At 46.1% G+C, this 20,535-nt stretch overlaps 1 pseudogene; it reads right to left on the reverse strand.

Moving 5' to 3' along the window:
- Positions 1-106: 106 nt before the first annotated feature.
- LOC101930828 (interferon-induced very large GTPase 1-like) lies at positions 107-15,767 on the reverse strand (annotated as a pseudogene).
- Between the last annotated feature and the right edge of the window lie 4,768 nt (positions 15,768-20,535).

Consider the following 20,535-nt stretch of genomic DNA (forward strand, 5'->3'; position numbering starts at 1 on the left):
AGAGAAGGTTGATCATAGTCTATAACTACTAAGGAAGAAAATAACTGCTAGACTCAAGAGGCCTCTCCTATCTAACAAATGTAGAACAAGATCCAATGTCTGGAAATTGAAGTTAAATTTATTTTTATTTGAAAATAAAATTCAGCTTTTACAGTCAGGGTAACTGACCTGGAACAGCTTCCGAAGTGAATTGGTAAATTCATCATTATTTGGGGTCTTTAAATTGCAATTGGATTTCCTTCTAAAACATCTGCTCTTCTTAGTTCAGCCACAAACTACTTGGTTTGATAATGAGTTGCTCCTTACCAATTATGGATGAATAATTTCCTCCACAGCAGGAATTATTGAATGGAATTTTCTGGCCAGGTGTTATGCTGAAAGCCAGACTAGTAGATGATTATTGTGGTTGCTGCTGGCCTTGAAATCTAATAATTTGTTAGGAAGAAACTTCTGTTGTTCCACAATTGTCCATTCGGGGTTCCTGGAACCTTCTTATGGAGTATCTGGTATTGGCCACTCTCAGAGACGGGATAATAGACTAAATGGTCCTCTCTGCTCTGGTCAAGTGTGGCAGTTCTTATGTTCCTAGCAGTAATTGTACAGCAGCCAGTCTGCAATTGTATCATAAGTTGCCATGTGACATGAAAAGTCAGAAACCTGTCAGTTCCACTTAGAAGTTGTGAAGTGAACATGAGGTTCTGAGACTTAAAAAAAATACAATACAGAATATTTTTTAACTTGCCATTTTTTAAAATTAAGGAAAGTTTTAAAACATTTAAATATATGCACATTCCATTTCAGCAGGCTCTCACCATGTTTTTATTTCATGTTAAAGGCTTCCTTTAGGCCCTCCAGTGCCCGTGTTTCAGTTATTTTTCCCCAGTCTCTTGGGAGATCTGCTGGCTTAGCATTATAACTTTTAGCTAACTGGTGATTGAACTTCTGAAAAACAAACTTCCAGTAATCAGAAGCCTCAATGCTGGGATCTGGCTGAATGCGCCAGTCTGGGTAATAGACGCGATAATCTTTGTAGGGATGATGTTTCCCTTTTGTGTCTAAATTTCGGAATGAGTTCTCAGAAACCACTTTAGATGAGCATATATCATAGACAAGTTTTTGTGTATCAAGATACCTGTAACTGCATAATCCTTGTGGCCGATGCACAGATGCAAAATGCTCCTTGTGGTCACTGCCTCCTGCTTCACAGGGGACTTTACAAAATGGACACTGCTTCCCACAGCCAAACACTCGCTTAAAAATTACATCCTGGGGTTTTAATGACAGATTGGAGAGTTTGGTCTGAATATCCAAGCCACCAAATTGGGATAAGATTTCTTGTTCCAGATCCAGAAGAAAGGTTTGAATATTAGCACAAAACTGGCCTGTTTTTGCTGTGTTTTTAAACTGTATCCCAACTAAGTTGTGCTTGGAAATGACTAGGTCCTGCTGCAGCGCTTCACAAAAGTTGTTTAAAAATGCTAAGGCTGTGGTATTTTTTTCATTTTTGGAGCTTTCCAAAACTTCCCTCACTTTCTTTACTATTGTAGATAGAATCTTTTTCTCCAACTCTCCCAAATGCTTAGTCTCCCTGTAATGATCCATAATCCAGGTTTTGACAAATTCTTTATAGTTTTTAATATATTTCACATAGTTATCAAAATTCATCTCCTCCAGAAGCTTTTTCTGTACAGCGAACTGGAAGAAGGTCCGGCTGCCATATTCAATGGACTCTGCCTTGTTGAGAATGTCATCTACTATCTCTGTTCCTAGTCTTTTGTTGATATAATCCACCAAGGCGGGTTTGAGACATTGATCACAGAAATCCCTGGCCCTTGTTTGGTTCTCATCTTTTTCCAAATACAGGTCAGTAAATGTGGAGAAATACTGAGGTTTCAGCTTCTCTAGACGACACTGAGGATCATTTTGTTTGATAAAATCTTCATGCATCTTCTGAAAGCTCCAAGCTGCCTCCCCCAAAATATGAATTGTCAGGTCAACTTCAAAGCAAGCAGTAGTGCCAAGTTTTTTAACATCCTCCTGTTGGAGCCTTTTGTTGATTATGTTCAGCAATTCTGTGCAATAGATTTCATCATAGTCCACTTTGGAATTTACCTTTTCTTCAGTGTATCTTTTACCCTCATCTATTAAGGATTGAGCAAGTTCTTCGGTGTGAACAGCTGTTTCACATTCCCCTGTGAACAACAGTTTTTTCATAGTTTTGATCCATGCTGAATCTAGATACTCCTTTTTCAGTTTGAAATTGTCAATTCCATAATACAACAAACTACCTGATTCCTGTAGCTTCTGCCTGACGGCACTCCCTCGATTTGCCAGGTCCTTTCTCAACTGGGACTCCATCTCTCGATAAACTTCATGTTTCTGTAAACTGCTGAACTCCAACTCTGAGTGTTTCTCTCCACATGTTTTCAAATTCTAATTTCAGTTCCTCATGCTCTAGTTTATGTTTTTTGTTCCTACATTCATCCAAGACCCTGTCAACTTTCCTTTCAATTAGCTGCATGTATGAGGTCTGGATATTTTCTGTCTTGATCTGGCCTTTTCGAATTCGAATTGCTTCCTCGCACTTGTTCTCGGAGTAGCTCTCAAGTTCATTTTTGAGGCAGTTTGCACTCCTGATAAAATCTTCTCTGTACTTTTCTATCAGGTGCAGATTCGAAATTCCACTTTCAAAATAATCTTGTAAATTATCCAAAACTTTTTGTTTCTCGTGCTGCAGTTTTTCCCGTGCCTCATTTTTCAACATGGATAAGGCACCAGCCTGTAGTTTCTCTAATGTCTGATTCTGAATGACAGTTTCCTTTTCAGATACCCAGAGATGTATCTCTTTGCGGAAATGCCAGTCCCACTCGGAATACTTCATAGACAGCTGGTTATAGGCTTCAGCTACAAGGCTGTTTCTGAAACTGAAGATGAAGTTCTCGTGTTTTACAGCATTCCACAGGCTCTCCACCCATTTGACAAACTGGGGAATGTCCTTAGGGGCTCTATTATGTGACCGTTGCTTTATCAAATCAATCAGGTATTTCTTTAGCTCACACACACTCTCACTGTATCCCATGTTCACTGGAGCCATGGGAGGGACTCCGTGCCACAGCCCAGGGATGTACCAATTGTGTTTCTCTGCATCATAGTCCATAATACATGAAAAATTCACTTTTTTACATTGGTTTTCCATCCTAGCTGCAGCTATGGTCATTTCATTCAGCTGATCTAGGAGGTGATTCCTGTCCCTCATGTTTTGGTCATGCGCAGACACATCACTGACATTCTGATGTACAAATTGGCAGTTGGGTTTTTGCCCTATTTCCTCCATTCGGAGAAAGGCATGGACCACAATTTGCAGAACATCCTTCATTTCTGTGGCATTCTCCATGGCCATGTTAACGATGGTTATGTCACTTAACCCAATCACCAGGGTGGCCAGCTCATTGTCGTGTTGATAACTGTCCTCCAGCCTGGCCAGTTCTTGGGCTTTCAAGCCTTCTGTGTCTATCACCAGGATGAAATCACAGCCCAGCTCCTGCTGAAAGTTCTCTGCCACTTTAATGAGTGACATGAAGGCTCCTCGCGTACATCGGCCATTGCTCACTGCAAACTGCAGGCCGAACATGGTGTTGAGGAGAGTGGATTTCCCAGTGCTCTGCACTCCCAGCACCGTTAGAACCACCATTCTGGACCTTCCCCCAAGCTTGGCATGGAGCTGAGTCAGAACATCTGTTACCCACTGCAGTGGGATGGTGGATGAATCTCCATCTAGCAGTTCCATAGGAAACCCTTCCAGCATCAGGTCAGCTGCTATGCCTGGGAGATGGATGAATTGTCTTTGGCTTTCTGTCTTGTCTCCTTCTTTAACCATTGAGCATTCAGCTTCATAAAACTGCCCCAGCTCACGCATGAAATGCTCAACCCCTAAGGAAGTGGTAGATATTAATTTATGCAGCATGGCTAGCGCTTGTGGGTCATCTCCTGCCATTTTACTTTTCCTTTTATATTGATCCCGTAGTTTAAAAAGATTATCTCGAGCAATGTGATCCAGGCTAAACTTCATCCATTTCAGAAAGTAATGTTTCTCCACTGAAGGCAATTGTTCTATTCCCTTAACAAATGTAATCAATCCATCAGTAAGGTCACATTGATCCTGCTGTCTACGTAATTCCAACCGTTTCTCTCTCAGTTGACATTTATAGTCTTCGGTGGCCGTCTCCCCTTGCCTTCTCATTCTGCACAGTTCTTTTTCCACTTTAGCCAATTTTTCCCAGAGATCCCCCTGCAGCCTCAGCATTTCCCTCTTGTACTTTGCCACATCTTTTATTTTCACAGTGATTTCTCTAGCCCACTTGCTTGCACTCTGACATTCCTTTCGGTCCTCATCTACCTGGATTCCTAGTTCACGTGCGGTCACAGCCATGGCTTCCAAATTCATTCTCTTGGGATGTGAACTCGTTATGTTTTTTATGGCAGATTTCAGTTTTTGCACAAATCCTGCATTATTTGTGGTGCTGTCTTTCTTCAGTAGTTGTGATTTGCTCAGATTCAGCACTGGAGCCAACTTATTAAGGAATCCCAATGTTTCCTTGGGATTTCCATTCTTGCAATTGAGAATGAAGTAGTATTTAGTGGCTGATCCCTGCAGAGATGATAACCATGCATATTGCCTCTCACTGATGCTCTCAGTAACTATGAACACTGCTGAAGAGACGACAGTTATAAAGCTGAACTGCAGCCAGTGGGACTCAATGTCTCCGCGCAGGTTTGTAACTGCGATGGGCTCTGGGAAAAGGTCTGAATTCTCCCTCCCAGCAGGGAAATACCAGGAAATCTCGACCAGCCCATCTGCGATTTCCCGAGGGACATTCCCAGACTCCATGTCATGATGGACGAAGAAATTGTGGTGCTGCTCGGAGGGGCTGAGAACCTCATTGAGGAGTCTGGATTTGGAGAAGCTGCAGCTCCCCAACCGCACAAAGGAAATGGTTGGCAGTAACGTGAGCACCAGGCCCTCCTCTCTGAACCCTCTGCTCTCTGCCACGGAGTGCGGCCTCCACTTGCTCACAATGTCCCTCATGGCCCACAGCATTAGGGTGCACTTGGGGGTGTCGAGGGCGGGTAGCAGCAGAGGGAGGGCAAACTGGCACATGGACATTTTGGACAGGATCTCCTGCTGTAGGAAACTGTCCGAGCAAAGCAGAACGGCACAGAGAAGATCGAGGGGGTGCAGAGACTCTCTGATGTCAGTGTCACTAAAACTAAAAACATCTCCACCTGCAATCTGTGCCTCCTCACTGCCGCCTTCATCATCACATGCTCTATGTCCAAGGCTTGTGTTTCTGGCTGTCCCATTCAGAGTCATTAGTTTCCTCAGGAAATGCCAAGGTAAATCCTCTAACATCTGAGGAGTCCAGTTTTCTTTACTTTCTGAGCCAATTTCCAGGACATCCCGCAGCCCGAGCTTCGTGCCTTGGTATTCCTGCAGGTTTAGCTTAGAAAGGAGTCCTTGCAAAGCTTTATTTTTCTCTGTAAAACAAAATGAAAATAGGATTCTCATGACTTTCAGAAGTTAGATATTCCCAGATAGATGGAATTAATGATGTAAAATCTTCATAATTTGAAAGAAAAAATCCATTGGTGGCTAGTAATTAGGGGTTAATGGAGTTAAAGCTAATAAACTAATCCCCCTCTTCTATTTCTTTAACTAACCTTTACTGCAGGGGTTCTCCATCTTTTTCTTTCTGAGCTCCCCTGCTCCCCCCAACATGCTATTAAAACACCACAGCCCACCTGTGCCACAATAACTGGTTTTCTGCGTATAAAAGCCGGGGGCAGCATTAGGGGGTAGCAAGCAGGGCAGTTGCCTGGGGCCCCACATCACGGGGACCCCCACGAAGTTACATTGCTCAGGCTCTAGCTTCAGCCCTGGGTGGCAGGGCTCAGGGAGCTGGGCTTTGGCCCTGGGTGGCAGGGCTTCAACTTTCTGCCCTGGACCCCAGCGAGTCTAGTGCTGGCCCTGCTGGGAGGCCCCCCCTGAAACCTGCTCAAGGCCCCCTAGGGGGCCCCGAACCCCCGGTTAGAACCACTGCTTTACAGCATATACTTTTCTTTTCTCCCTTCTCTCCAGCAGCCATATGAGGGAATGGGGTGGGGTGGGGAAGGAGAGGAAGGAGAGTCTGGCAGTGCTCCCACCTTCTTTATAGCAGTACCTTAGAGCGCAGTCTCTGGAGGGAGGTGCTGGTGGGGCTGGTTGCCCTCAGCCCTTCCAGGTACATGTAGACTGGAGCTGGAGGTGTAATTTGAAGCTTGAGTAGACATAGGCACGCTAGCTTTGTTCAATCCAGTGTGATAAAAATACAAGTGTAGCCACAGTGGCAGGGGTCGTGGGATGTCTGAGTACAATCCCATCTGAGATCCTAGGTAGGTACTCAGGCAGCTAGCCCACACCACTGCAGCTAGCGTCTACCTTTAGTGTGCTCGCTTGATCAAAGCTAGCCTGGGTGTATCTACCCAAGCTGGACATTACACTTTGAGCTCCAGTGTAGTCAGGCCCTAAAAGAGCTCCTCTCTCCATTGAAAGTATAGAGTGGTACTGAGGTCAGAACATGCATACGGGCTGCCTTTTCAATCCTCTTGGCACAGAATCAGAGTAATCCTAGAATGTGAGTTGCAAAGCTCCATCCCCACCTCAGGAGCAGCATGAGTGTCCCAAATTGGAGGAAGACGAGGTAGAGTGAATGAGGAATTGTCTAAGATGTCACTCTCCTGGTAGGGACCTGTGACCAGGAAGCAGTAGGCCCATGACAATGAAGTGAGTGAGCAGTGAAAAGAGTGGCTGGGAGGCCTGTGACAGGGAGGTGGGGAGCAGGGCACCAGGATTTCTCAGCTCTTTATTTTTCCCAGGTGGGAGTAGGGTGTGAGAAAGCAGAGTGGTGACTGTCTGCTCATTTTCACTAGGAGCAGAGGAACAATGATAGGAGTTGCAGCATTAGGAGCTACTCAGAGGAGAGGAATATATTTATTGAAGGAGAGGGAAAGCCCAAAATTGATTAGTTGGTTAGTTGATTTTATTGGGACATCAATCCAATCAGGAAGTGAATGTGGGAACAGGGGTGCAAGGAGAAGGGGTAAAATTGTAGAGAGGTTCTCACATTGTTAACTGGGTTTTCTCTCAAGGCAGATGGGTGACCTGAGAGGCCAGAAATTAACTTGATTTTTATCTCTTTTTTTTAGCGAAGGTATCACATGGCATTGTATTTTATTGTTGGATTCTGTTTTTTAGTTTGCTGGTCTTTGCACTCATTGTTACTCCTTGGTAGGTCTGAAACTTCAGTGTCAGTGGGGAGCCTCAGATCTGTAAATATGCAGGAGATTTGTGGTCTGCCATGGCAGAGAGTCCTTAACTGTATGGAGTTGGAATGGCCACCAGAGATAGACAGTGGGGGGCTAAGTCATAGAATCACAGAAGATATGGGTAGGAGGAGACCTCAGGAGGTCATCTAGTCCTACCTCCTGCTCAAAGCAGGACCAACCCCAATAGATGTATATATGTGTGTGGTATGGTAATTCACTGTTTAAGGCCTGTTATCCACAAAGGGACCTAGGCGTTGCAACACTCAGCATTGCAACACATAATTGTTAGGTGCCCTGCCGCTCACTGGACTCCTCAGCCCTGAGCTAGGATCCCAGGCTCCCTTTATAATGCATGGGGAGCGTAGACACCTAGGAATGGGATTCACAGAAGCCAGCATGCTGAGCAGGGAGCCAAAATGAAATGCCGTTGAAAGGGGTGGGGCCTAAGCCCTGCCCCTCAAAGGTAATTAGACACTTAACTCTGGGCCAGAGAGAGACTCCTGTATCTGCTCAGGCGTCTCAGCTGTAAACCCCTGGGCTCAGGCAGCCCAAAGCCAGGGACTGTCAGCCTGCCGCCCGGAGTGGAGTGGAGGGACAGAGTCCCTGCTTGTCGCTCAGCTCCTCTGCAGCAGAGGAAGGGTGGGGGGCTAGGACCAGGGAGAAGGTAGCTACTCGCTCTATGTGGGTAGCGGTGTGGGGGGGATCCTGTTTACCCCCTCCCCGGCTCTGCTGTGCTCACAATTTATCCCTGGCCCTCCCTTGCTCCAGGGACCAACCCTAACTCCCACCCCCTCTGCTTTTGCCCCCGGCCCCTGCCTTGCTCCAGCTGGGGACTAATCCTCTCCCCCATGCCCTGCTGTGCCCTTGCCCCTCGCCCAGGCGGATTTACCATAAAACACAGGGTGCCCTGGGACGGGACCCCTCAATGACAGGGGGCCCCAGGGCTGGGCAGCTGCAGGGGCAGAAGCTTGGTCCTGCCGGCTCCTGGGACTCCTGCTGCAGGCTCCGCCCACCCCCACTGGCAGCTGAGCTCCCCCCTCCCAGAGCGCGCCATGTCCCCCCTCCTCCCCCACCCTCCCAGCACTTTTCCCGCCGCCAAACAGCTGTTTGCTGGCACTCAGGATGCTCCAAGAGGGAGGGGGAGGAGCGGGGCTGCAGCACACTCGGGAGGTGGGGACTTGGGGAAGGGGTGGGATGGGGTCAGGGCAGAGGTGGAGCAGGGGTGGGGAAGGGTCCTTGGGAAAGGGGTGGAAAGGGGCCCCCGCGCTCCCACTACATATATCCCCCAGCCCCACAATGCAAGCCCCGACTTATGCACCCCCTTCACACACACACAGCCCCCTGCCCTCCCTGACACTTGCACCCGCTCACACACACCCAGCCCTGATTCCTGCTCCCCTTGATACAGCCCCTGTCCTCCCTGACTCCTGCACCTCAGCCCCCTGCCCTCCCTGACTCCTGCACCCCCCCACATTCCCACTCCCACCCTGAGCACCAAACAGGAACTGCCCCACGTAAGCTCTCCACACCCCAAACCCCTGCTCCAGCTCTGAGCCCCCTCCCACATCCTAACTCCTGGCCAGACCCTGCACTCCAACCCCCAGCCTGCTCCTGCACCCTAACTCCCTTCCAGACCCTGCACCCTCAGCCCTGAGCCCCCTCGCACATCCTAACTCCTGGCCAGACCCCGCACCCCAACGTTTTTTTACATTTTTTTTAATAAGCGCTCTTATCCAAAGCACTTTACAATAGTTACCTAACTTTACAAAGAGTATCTGGAAAGATCATTAAGTGATCTGCTGAGACCCTCTGCAATTTTCAAGTGGTCTGTGGAAAAATAAGTTAGACTACATAACCAATCAAGGTATCTCACTTTATTTTCATTTTCTTCCTATTTCTTATAGGAGGACAATGAAGAACAAAAGAATGAACAACGGGGGCGGGGGGAGATAAGCGAGAATGTTCTTTTTCTTGGCTGGGTCCCAAGGGGGGCTGAGCACAGGGCCCCACTAACTCTAAATCCACCACTGTCCTGCCATATGAAAAAGCTATATAAGATGGGGAGTGACATCATAAGGGTTCTTCACGCCTCACCCAAAAAGAGTCCTGGAAACACCCAAGGAACAAAGACTGACCTGGGGGAAGTGCAGGACCCAGGCTAAAGGGTTTTCTAGCCTGTGAAGGAAAAACCTGAGGGTTCCAAGATATAACGCAAGTGCAGCTTGCACCTTAAGAATCTGCGGCCTGCTTATATCATTTAGTTTGTGTGTTTAGTTTATTTGCTAGGTAATCTGCTTTGATCTGTTTGCTATCCCTTATAGTCACTTAAAATCTATCTTTTGTGGTTAATAAACTTGTTTTTGCTTTATCTAAACCAGTGAGTTGGAGTGAAGTGTATGGAAATCTTAGCTCATCAGGGGCAAAAGGCTTTTGCGTATTCCTCTCCAAATTGAGGGAAGGGGTGAATTTTATGAGCTTACGCTGTACAGTTCCCTGTGCAGCGCAAGACAGTAAAATTTTGGGTATATACTCCAGAGGGGGTGCATGCCTGAGGAGTTGGGAGTTGCCCTAACTGTAGCTTTCCTATACAAGGGCTGGTCAGAGAGCCTGAATGTAACTACACCTGGATGTGTCCCTACCTGTATGAATGCTGGGGAAAGTGCAGGCTGGAGGGCTTTGCAGTTGGTCCCAGGAATATAGTGTGAGAGGAAGCCCAGTGTGGTGGGTCAAGGGGGCTCAGTGGTACCCCAGTTCCAGGTGGCACCCTGGGAGGGGGAAGCTGTCACAATGGGTTGGGCCTGCCCTCAAAGGGACAGCATTATCTGGTACACAATTGTAGTAACATATTAAGGAGGAAATAGTACCTTCAGCATTTTCTTCTTCTGAGAACATAGTGCCTCCTAAATTCTCAGGTTCATTCTCCATACTTGAAGATCCTAGAAAGGAAACCACATTTAAAACCTTCTCAGATCCTTAAAGACTTTTTTGATGTTCCTGTATTCTTAATAGTTATATACTCTCCTTTCAAAATGATGACGATGCCCCAAGAAGCTTTTTCTACAGTAAAAATAAAGCTAATGAAAATTCAAACACTGTGCAGGAAATGCTAACCACGGGGAACAGGAAGTCAAAATGTGGTTTGTTTTTATGTATTGTAGATTGAACGTTCTAATTCTGTAGAGAGGTTCCCAAATTATTCATTGGGTTATCTTTCTTGAAAGAAAACCCAATGAATAATTTGGGAAGGCCAGAAATTAACTTGCGTTAATTTGCGAGAAATTAAATTGCGTTAATTAACTTGCGAAGTTAATTTGCGAGGCCAGAAATTAACTTGATTTCTACCTTTTTCTTTTGTGAAGGTGTCACAAGGTATTACATTTTAATTGTGGATTTTGATTTTTTTAATTTTGGTCTTTGCACTTGTAGTTACTCTTTATTAGGCCTGGTAAGTTAAATTAACTGCAGTTCAAAGAAAGTCTCAGATCTGTAACCATGCAAGGGACTTACATTCAAGGCCAATTCAGACATAGAGTCCTTAATTGGATCTCTCTGAAGGCTGTTCCAACCATGAGCCGACTATATAAGGAGGGAGTGACTAGAGACCTGAGCACTCTGCAGCAGATATTACAGTTCTGTGTAATATCCCAGGCGAGTCTTACTCACTCCACTCTGCACTCCCTGAGCCAGTCTCACTAATCAGAGGTGGAGAGCTCCAGTCAAATGAGACTGTAGATGGCCCAGGAAGTGCTTGTTCCTACCCTGAGAATAGCCATATGGAAAGCGCTACCAAGGGACAGACTATGGGGGAAAACAAGCTACTCATGACTTATTTCCACAGCCCATCCTCTCATCCTGCCCCTTTTCCCCATCCACTGGTGAGTGCTGCTGCTCCCTTCTCTCTCCACCATTCCCCTGGTGGCTCACCTTCTGTCCCCTCTTCCAGTTCTTCTCTGGTGTCTCCCTTAGAGTCCTGAGAAATAACTAGGAGAAACAGGATTACATTTAAGGAAAGAAAAGATTAGGCTCAATATTCAGAAAAACTTCCTGACAGTGAGACCTATGAGGCCGTAGAATCATCTTCCTAGGGGGAAGGTTGGGAGCCCCATCACCTGGACCATAGAAAATTAGGACTGGATAAACACTTGGCGGATAGACAGGATGCAAAACTCCTAGGCTTTTGCAAGTCTCCCTGCCAGAAAAATCCCCACCTGTTCCTGGCTGTTTTGGGGCTTAGTGATGCTTTCATTTTGTTTTTCTGTTTGAAATGTTGCTAGATGCTAACCTCATCTTTGTAACAAACGAATTGGCTGCTGGTTAAATCTTCCCTTGAGCCTTGTCTCTACTAGGAAAATTAAAAACATAGATCAGCACCAATACAGGGCAACTGGTTTTAACAACAGCGAGGGATGTTTTTTCAGTTCGCAGTCTGGTAGCGGGCAGTGTGTTGTGAGAGAAGCAGAGCCTTTGATGAAAGCTGAGCCCTGATTAGAGGATGAGGCATCCCTGATTAGGGAGCCTAGCAATGCAGCCATGCAACCAGCCAGTGGCACACGAGCAGCAACACAGAAGCCAGAAAACAGAGCTGACAACAGGGAAGTTTGAATGGTAGTTTGCGGGAAGGTGTGTGTGGCTCTTTGTGGGTGGTGTTGTTGTTTTGACAGGTGCTTACAGAAGCAGCCATGGTAGTGACCCAAGGAATGGAAGAGACAATGAAGAGGAGGGATGTGGAAGCTGCGGGATGTATATCATTCTGAAGAGGGTACCTGAAAGCTGCTTCTTTTTTATGCCTGCTAGATTTGATGGCAGAGCTGATCCGAGGTTTGGAGATGCTGTTAGAAGCCATGGCTGAGTTTCAAAGAGGATTTGAGCAGATGATGGAAAGAAGGCGAGAGGAAACTGAAAAGAAAACTCAAGACTTGATGCAAGCTAAACTGAAGAACTGTGAGGGTAGGCTGCGGAGAGTGGCCAGTGGAAGCATGTGACTATGAAAACATGGCAGAGGAAAAGACCGACTAGTGAACAAGAAATAGAGCTGAGGAACAGGTTTGCTGAGCTGGATATAGGAGAGAGTCAGCCAGTAACAGAAGATAGTTGGGTAAGGAGAAAGAGAAGAGTAGCTAGTCACCCACAAGAAGAGGAGAAGTCAATGGAGGTAGCCAGAGTTCAGAGCACCAGGAGGAAAAAGGATGACTTGCCAAAGATTGCAAGTGAGAACAGAAGGCAGGGAGACTTGCAGCCAGAGGGAACACAAGGGGGAAGGCTGGAGAATTGAACCAACACCAGGAAGAGGCAGGTCTATATGACTGGGAACTTCCTACTAATAAGAATAGACAGGCCTGTCACCGGAGTTGATCCAGAGAACAGAAGGCTGTGGTGTCTGACGGGAGCTAAGATATGGGATGTGGATCCTAATCGGAACAGGAAAGAATCCATAACAACATAAGAACATAAGAACAGCCATACTGGGTCAGACCAAAGGTCCATCTAGCCCAGTGCCCTGTCTTCTGACAGTGGCCAATGCCAGATGCCCCAGAGGGAATGAACAGAACAGGTAATCATCAAGTGATCCATCCCCTGTCGCCCATTGCCAGCTTCTGGCAAACAGAGGCTAGGGACACCATCCCTGCCCAACCTGGCTAATAGCCATTGATGGACCTATCCTCCATGAATTTGTCTAGTTCTTTTTTGAACCCTGTTATGGTCTTGGCCTTCACAACATCCTCTGGAAAGCAGTTCCACAGGTTGATTGTGCATTGTGTGAAGAAATACTTCCTTTTGTTTGTTTTAAACCTACTGCCTATTAATTTCATTCGGTGACCCCTAGTTCTTGTGTTATGAGAAGAAGTAAACAACACTTCCTTGTCTACTTTCTCTGCACCAGTCATGATTTTATAGCCCTCAATCATATCTCCCCTTAGCCATCTCTTTTCCAAGCTGAAAAGTCCCAGTCTTATTAATCTCTCCTCATAAAGATTATGGCTATTACCTCTTTTTTGTTGTTGTTGTTTTTTAAAAATAAAACAGAAAGAGATTTGACTTACCATGACCAGAAGGTTGTAAATCCTGATTGGTGCCAGGAAAGAGGATTTCTAAACACTCCAGAAATTGCTGGCAGGTTGACTCCCCTTTTTTCTGTATGTGAATTAACAACTTCCTGATTTTGATCACTATGTCCTCTTTTTGATAGAAGCTATTGTACTCCTCCTCTGTGATGATGGACTGGGCAAGTAACTCATCCAAGATGTTATCAGGGTCTCTTTGAATAATTTCTACCAGCTCTTTGCGTTTGGTGCATAGAATCCTGTATTTGTCCCCAGTGGCCATTATCACTGAATCGCAGGATCTGCAGTGATTTGCTTTTAAAAGACAGAAGACACAGGATTTGTGAAGCTGCTGGAGGCAGCCTCAGTTCAGCGAGTAACTGAAGGAAAGTGCCTTGTCCGTTATCATGAGATTGGCCATTTCAACAATTTGAGAGACGGACCCACCAGACTCCCCTCTTTCCTGTTGAAAATGGAATAGTTCTGTAATAACGACTGGAAATTAGCTCTAGCAGTGCACTGGGGTTCATGAAAACTGGGTGTTAGTTCCCATGGGGTTGAGACAGGGCCAACTCCAATAATGCTGCCAAAACTGCTGAAGTGAAAAAACAGATTGACAGAGCCAGACGAGTACCCAAAAGTCACCTCCTACAAGACAGGCCCAACAAAGAAAATAACAGAACACCACTAGCTGTCACCTTCAGCCCCCAACTAAAACCTCTCCAGCGCATCATCAGAGATCTACAACCTATCCTGAAAGATGATCCTTTACTCTCACAGATCTTGGGAGATAGACCTGTCCTCGCTTACAGACAAACCCCCAACCTAAAGCAAATACTCACCAGCAACCACACATCACTGAACAAAACCACTAACCCAGGAACCTATCCTTGTAACAAACCCCGATGCCAACTCTGTCCACATATCTATTCAAGTGACATCATCATAGGACCTAATCACATCAGCCATACCATCAGGGGCTCGTTCACCTGCACATCTACCAATGTGATATATGCCAGCATGTACCAGCAATGCCCCTCTGCTATGTACATTGGCCAAACCTGACAGTCTCTACGCAAAAGAATTAATGGACACAAATCTGACATCAGGAATCAAAATACTCAAAAACCAGTGGGAGAACACTTTAACCTGTCTGGTCATTCAGTGACAGACCTGCGGGTGGCTATATTACAACAGAAAAACTTCAAAAACAGACTCCAACGAGAGACTGCTGAGCTGGAATTGATATGCAAACTAGCCACAATCAACTCCGGTTTGAATAAGGACTGGGAATGGCTGAGCCATTACAAACATTGAATCTATCTCCCCTTGTAAGTATGCTCACACTTCTTATCAAACTGTCTGTACTGGGCTAGCTTGATTATCACTTCAAAAGTTTTTTTTTCTCTTAATTAATTGGCCTCTCAGAGTTGGTAAGACAACTCCCACCTGTTTATGCTCTCTGTATGTGTGTATATATATCTCCTCAATATATGTTCCATTCTATATGCATCCGAAGAAGTGGGCTGTAGTCCACGAAAGCTTATGCTCTAATAAATTTGTTAGTCTCTAAGGTGCCACAAGTACTCCTGTTCTTCTTTTTGCAAAACTGAACTGCAGCTCTGGCTCATTCACACCTTCCCGGCTCACTGTTTCCAAGCTGCTGCGGCTCTGTCCCTCCTTTTACCCATCTTTATAGCCGTGTTTTGCTAGTTAGAGACCAGCATGTCCTGAGGGGAGTGGGGACCAGGCTGCTGAGACAGCTGTTCCTTTTCTAAGCGGGAATGGGGAGATCTGCATGCAGAGGGTCCCTCCCTTGAGCAATCCACCTCACCTCTGTCTCTGTACATTTCAGTTATGAATGATGGAATTTCCCCACCCCCCCATTAAGCTCCACCCCCATTTTTTAGGATTGCGGACGTTGTATTAAAATCAAAGGGAATGTGAAAAATCAAAGGCTCCTGTGAAAGTTAATGCTGCTTCAGGCTGTGTTCATTTTGGGGGTGGACTCACTGCTGGTTGTCAAGGGTGGGGGAGCTGCAATTCCCAACCCCACCTCCTTGGGGTTCAGAGATTATATTGCAAAGGTGGCTCACCCCATAATGTCCCCATAAAGGAAATGGAAGCGTATGTCACAGAGTCTCTTCTGCACCCAGATCCCGGAGGATAATTCCCACACCACCACCAAGCCCCTCCTGAGAATTCAGGATTTGGCCCACAGATTTGTATTTTAAGTTTTCAAATCTTTTTAAATAGCTAATAGTATAGTACTTACTCTTTTTTGTTGGAAGCTAAACTGATCACAGCTCTTAAAGAGGTGTCTGTTCAGCTGGGTTTGCCTTGTGCCGTAAAAATAAAGAGTCAATAGGAATCTGAAAGTAAAACTATTTCAGGGAGGTTGGGTCACAGCCTTTCCTTTGCAATGATCAGAAACCACACAGCTGCAGAGTGTCAGCAAACAAAACCCACCTCCTAACTGGAACTTGGGCTGATGCCCAGCACCATGGATGTGCCCGGCTTAGGGTGCAAATTATTTGAGCTCAGTTTCATGGCACAGCCCGAGTCCAGTGCAGTGTCAGGCTGTCTTTCATCTCAAAGCAGGCAGGCTTCTAGCATTTGTGTACAAACACTTGAAAAACTTATCTGTAATAGAGCCCAGACTGTGGCCTTGCAGGGAACAAAACTGATTACATTTTCTGATGGCCTTCTTTGCCTCCCTCGAGAGCCACAGATCTTGAGTTCAAAGGGAGCCCACCAGAGATCCCAACCCCAGAGCAGACACATCCTACATCAGCATCATTGAAGGTTGATGGTGGATGAAGGGAACACCCTCACAAACACTGAGTGAGTTCGCCACCAATCCAATGAAGTCACAGTGCTCAGATGTGTTAAAGGAGGATATTGATATAATAGGCATCACAGAAACCTGGTAGAGTGGGGACAATCAATGGGACACAATCATTCCAGGGTACAAAATATATCGAAAGGACAGAACAGGTCATGCATGGGGGGGAGTGGCTCTATATGTGAAAGAAAATGAAGAATCAAAGGAAGTAAAAATCTTAAATGAATCCACAGGTCCAGAGAAGGGCTTACTAAAATGATTAGGGGTTTGGAACGGGTCCCATATGAGGAGAGATTAAAGAGGCTAGGACTTTTCAGCTTGGAAAAGAGGAGACTAAGGGGGGATATGATCGAGTCCCTGCTTCATGCTGCTGCAGGCAGTTAACCAACGCTGTGCGACCAACCCCCACTCAGTTCCTTCTCTACTTCCCTTGGCTACGAGTTGGAGCAATCAGCAGCATTACTTAGTTTCCTTATTAGCAGCTACTTCGCTTGTTTCCTTTTCCTTTTCTCTTTGGCTTAAAAAAAACAAAAAAAGCAGCAGCTCTCCCAGGAGACTGGAAAAATCTAACTAAAGAGCAGGCGCTGCAGGGCCTAAAGGAAATAACAGACATGCCGAGAGTCTCTTTACGTAGGATGCACTTCAACCAAACAAATCCCTTAATTTTAAAAAATGGAATGTGAAAAAAATCTGACATCATGTGTCATTTGTATTGAAAACAGAGAAAATCAATCGCAGGTCACATCTTCCAGATCGTGCAGGGCTGCTGCCCAGGAACAGTCATACCAAACCAAATTGCTAGTCCATTTACCCCATCTCCCTGCTGAACCGGAACAGAACAGCAGCCCATCTAGCCTGGTATCCCACCCCTCTGCTGCACTGGATCAGACCAGGTATCCATCCTGTCTCTGACAATGGCCATTACAAGATGGCTCCATGAGAAGTGCAAGAAACCATCTAATGGAGATTATGAAGAAACTTGCTTATAGGGGAAGATTCTTCCTAGCACACCTGGGTCGTTTGCAATTTATGCTATTCCTTGGATTTTGATTGGTTGAAAATGTTCAATTTATATAATCACTGACTAAATATTTTTCAATAACCATGCAGTATTCAAATCCCTTTGCGCTGGCTAATAATGATCCTTCGCTGACCAGTGTGCAAGGATGTACATGATCACTGAATGGTTATTTCTTTACCATATAATGAATATGCAAAATCTCTTTATTCTGAATAGCTGCTACAACCTCTGTCCTCTGACTGGCTCCTGCACTGGGAATTTTCAAGCTATTTGACAGTACTGCGGATGCCGTCTCAGCTTCTGTCTCCATTCAAGTGAAGCAGAAAAGCTCCAAGATGAACATGAAAGAAAATGGAACAAAAATATGAAAGAACAAAGAAAATGTGCTTTTGAAACATCAGTATCGCCTGGACAGCTGTTTTAGTGAGTTGTGGGATATCCTCGTACCACAAAGACCTCACTGAGAAGAAGCAAAGAAACAACAACCAATATTTGACTCTCTGGCTTTCTTTTATCCAGCATGTAACATATCCAATCAGCTAAACCAATCCATTTATTAACCATGCTCATTTTGTATGTACTAGTCTGTGTGTTGCATATATTCACATTTTAAACAGAGAGAAAATTTCATGGAGCCCTGAGCTGTCACTGGGGGGTGGAGACCCAATGGGGCACAAGTTAGTAACTGCTGTGGTGGGAGAGGCAGGGCCAGCACTGCAGTCACTGGAGCAACCCCCAGGTGAAGCAGCTAAACCCCAACCCAAAGAATGGATTTTCCCCAGTTACAGGGGAAATTAGATTGAAATATGTAGGGTTGGAAATCCCCAATAATGACATTTATGGTCCAAACTCTTTGCAGCAACGCCAACCCATGACACTCCCTCTCTGTGTCCCTTCTCGACCGTGGGGCTGTGAGTGTGGCTGGATTGGGCAGTGGCTCCTTCTACTGTCCCATGGGGATATCTCTTCTCTTCATTGCCACATGCCACACAGTTGCCATACTCTATCTGCCAGCAAAGCTGCTTAGTGGATTTGCCCATGTCCATGTCACCCATTTTCAATTGTTTCTTTCCACATAGACCCATAGGACTGGAAGGGACCTTGAGAGATCATCTAATCCAGGAATTCTCAACCTTTTTCTTGCTGAGGCCCCGTTCAACATCTTATAAAAACAACAGGGTCTGGGGCGGGTGGGGGAGCGCGGGGTTCCAGGCCGGGGAGACACACTTGGGCATGGGCATAGTTTTACTTCTATTTTTTGGAGGGGGAAGGGGCAAGGCCTGGCAGGGCTCAACCCAGCTCCACACAGCACAGTCAAGGAAGGGTGCGCTACCTCCACCCCCTGACTCACTCAGGAGGGCACCCAGCCTGTCGGGGCTCTGGAGGGATGCAACCAAAACATATAACTCAAAGGGAGGACTCAGTTCAAAAAGTTTGAAAACGGCTCAGGGTGCAGGCAGGGGGGTAGCTAGGGGCTGTGTGCAAGCAGGGGGTAGCTCAGGGTGCAGGGAGGGGGTAGCTAGGGACTGTATAGTGGCAGGGGGGCTCCCAATGCAACTCCCAGCTTCAGGGGGCGAGGCGTTGGGGACAGGCCCGGCTCCAGGCACCAGCTCAGGAAGCAGGTGCTTGGGGTGGCCAATGGAAAGGGGCGGCACATCCGGGTCTTCAGTCCCTCTCAGAGGGAAGGACCGACCGCCGAAGAATGAAGCGGTGCGGTAGAGCTGCCGCCGAAGTGCCGCCGATCACAGCTTTATCTTTTTTTTTTCTTCGCCTCTTGGGGCGGCAAAAAAGCTAGAGCCGGCCCTGGTTGGGGCTCCTGCTTTAGCCTCCCGCTGCTCCTGGCTTGGGAGGAGGGGAGGTTTGCCGGTATAGGACAAGAAGCAATGGACTTAAATTGCAGCAAGGGAGGGTTAGGTTACTACATCAAGTAGCAGTTTTTTACAATCTATACATATCAATAACTGCTACATAGACCACATTTCTACACAAAAAGCAGTTTCACACATACTACAGTGCAAAAAACTGCTACAGTACCTGTAAGCATTTCCTACATCAGGTAGCAGTTTTATACAATAGCAGTTTCTTACAATCTATTATGTATCAGTAACTGCTACTAGTATCACATTCCTACAGGGAGCAGTTTAATAAACTACAAGTGTTAAGTAGTGCATCAAATTCTGTGCCTTGATCTGAAGTCAATGGAAAAGGTGTCATTGAGTTCAGCACAGCTGAGAGTGAGAGGGTGTGCTGCTGGAGGAGTGAGGAGCACAAGAGTTATCAGACACCAGGAGGAAGGTCCTGTGGTGAGACTAAGGAAGGTGTTTGGAGGAGGCCATGGGGAAGTAGCCCAGGGAGTTGTAGCTGTCATGCAGCTGTTACAGGAGGCACTATAGACAGCTGCAGTCCACAGGGCCCTGGGCTGGAACCCGGAGTAGAGGGCGGGCCCGGGTTCCCCCCCAAACCTCCCAATTGACCTGGACTGTGGGTTCTTCCAGAGGGGAAGGTCTCTGGGCTGGTCCCCAACCCACATGGTGAATCTCTGAGGCAAGTAAATCTGCCAATAAGCGCAGGACCCACCAAGATAGAGGAGGAAGTGTCACACTATTTGAACTTCCTTCATAACACAGGCACAAGACCCTCACCCAGTAATTTGTCCACTGAGTTCATGAATTCTGCTCAAGTGATAGCATATGATTTAGAAAAATATATTGCCTTGATTTTAAGACATTACGTGATGAAACATCCGCCACAGTAATAGGTAATTTGTTCCAATAATTAATTACCCTCACTAAGAAAAAGGTGCACCTCATCTTGACTGAGTTTATTTAGCTTCCAGCCTCTGAATCTTATGCCTTTGTCTGCAGAATTAAATATCTTTACCCTATTGGAAATCTTCGTCCCACACAGGCGCATATACAGCATGTTGAAGTCACTTCTTGACCTTCCCTTGGATAAACCAACTAATACATCTTATTTTTATCAGTAGAATTCATTTTCAGGGCCAGATCCCCATTTGCTGTCCTTTGCGTAGCTCCATTGACTTCAAGTGACTTCAACAAAACTATACAACAACCTCGGGTCTGGAACTCAGTTCCTAAACCACAAGCCAATACTTGCTGTGCTAAAGAAGAATTTCAGCTGTTAGCAGTAGAGCTGTGCAGAGGACAGGGGTTGCCAGGGGGACGTTGTGAAGGCCAAAAGTATAACTGGGTTCAAAAAATAATGACATAAGTTCCTGGATGATCGGTCCCTCAATGGCTATTAGC

Source organism: Chrysemys picta, chromosome 22 (assembly GCF_011386835.1).
Source record: "Chrysemys picta bellii isolate R12L10 chromosome 22, ASM1138683v2, whole genome shotgun sequence".
Lineage (NCBI taxonomy): Eukaryota > Metazoa > Chordata > Testudines > Emydidae > Chrysemys > Chrysemys picta.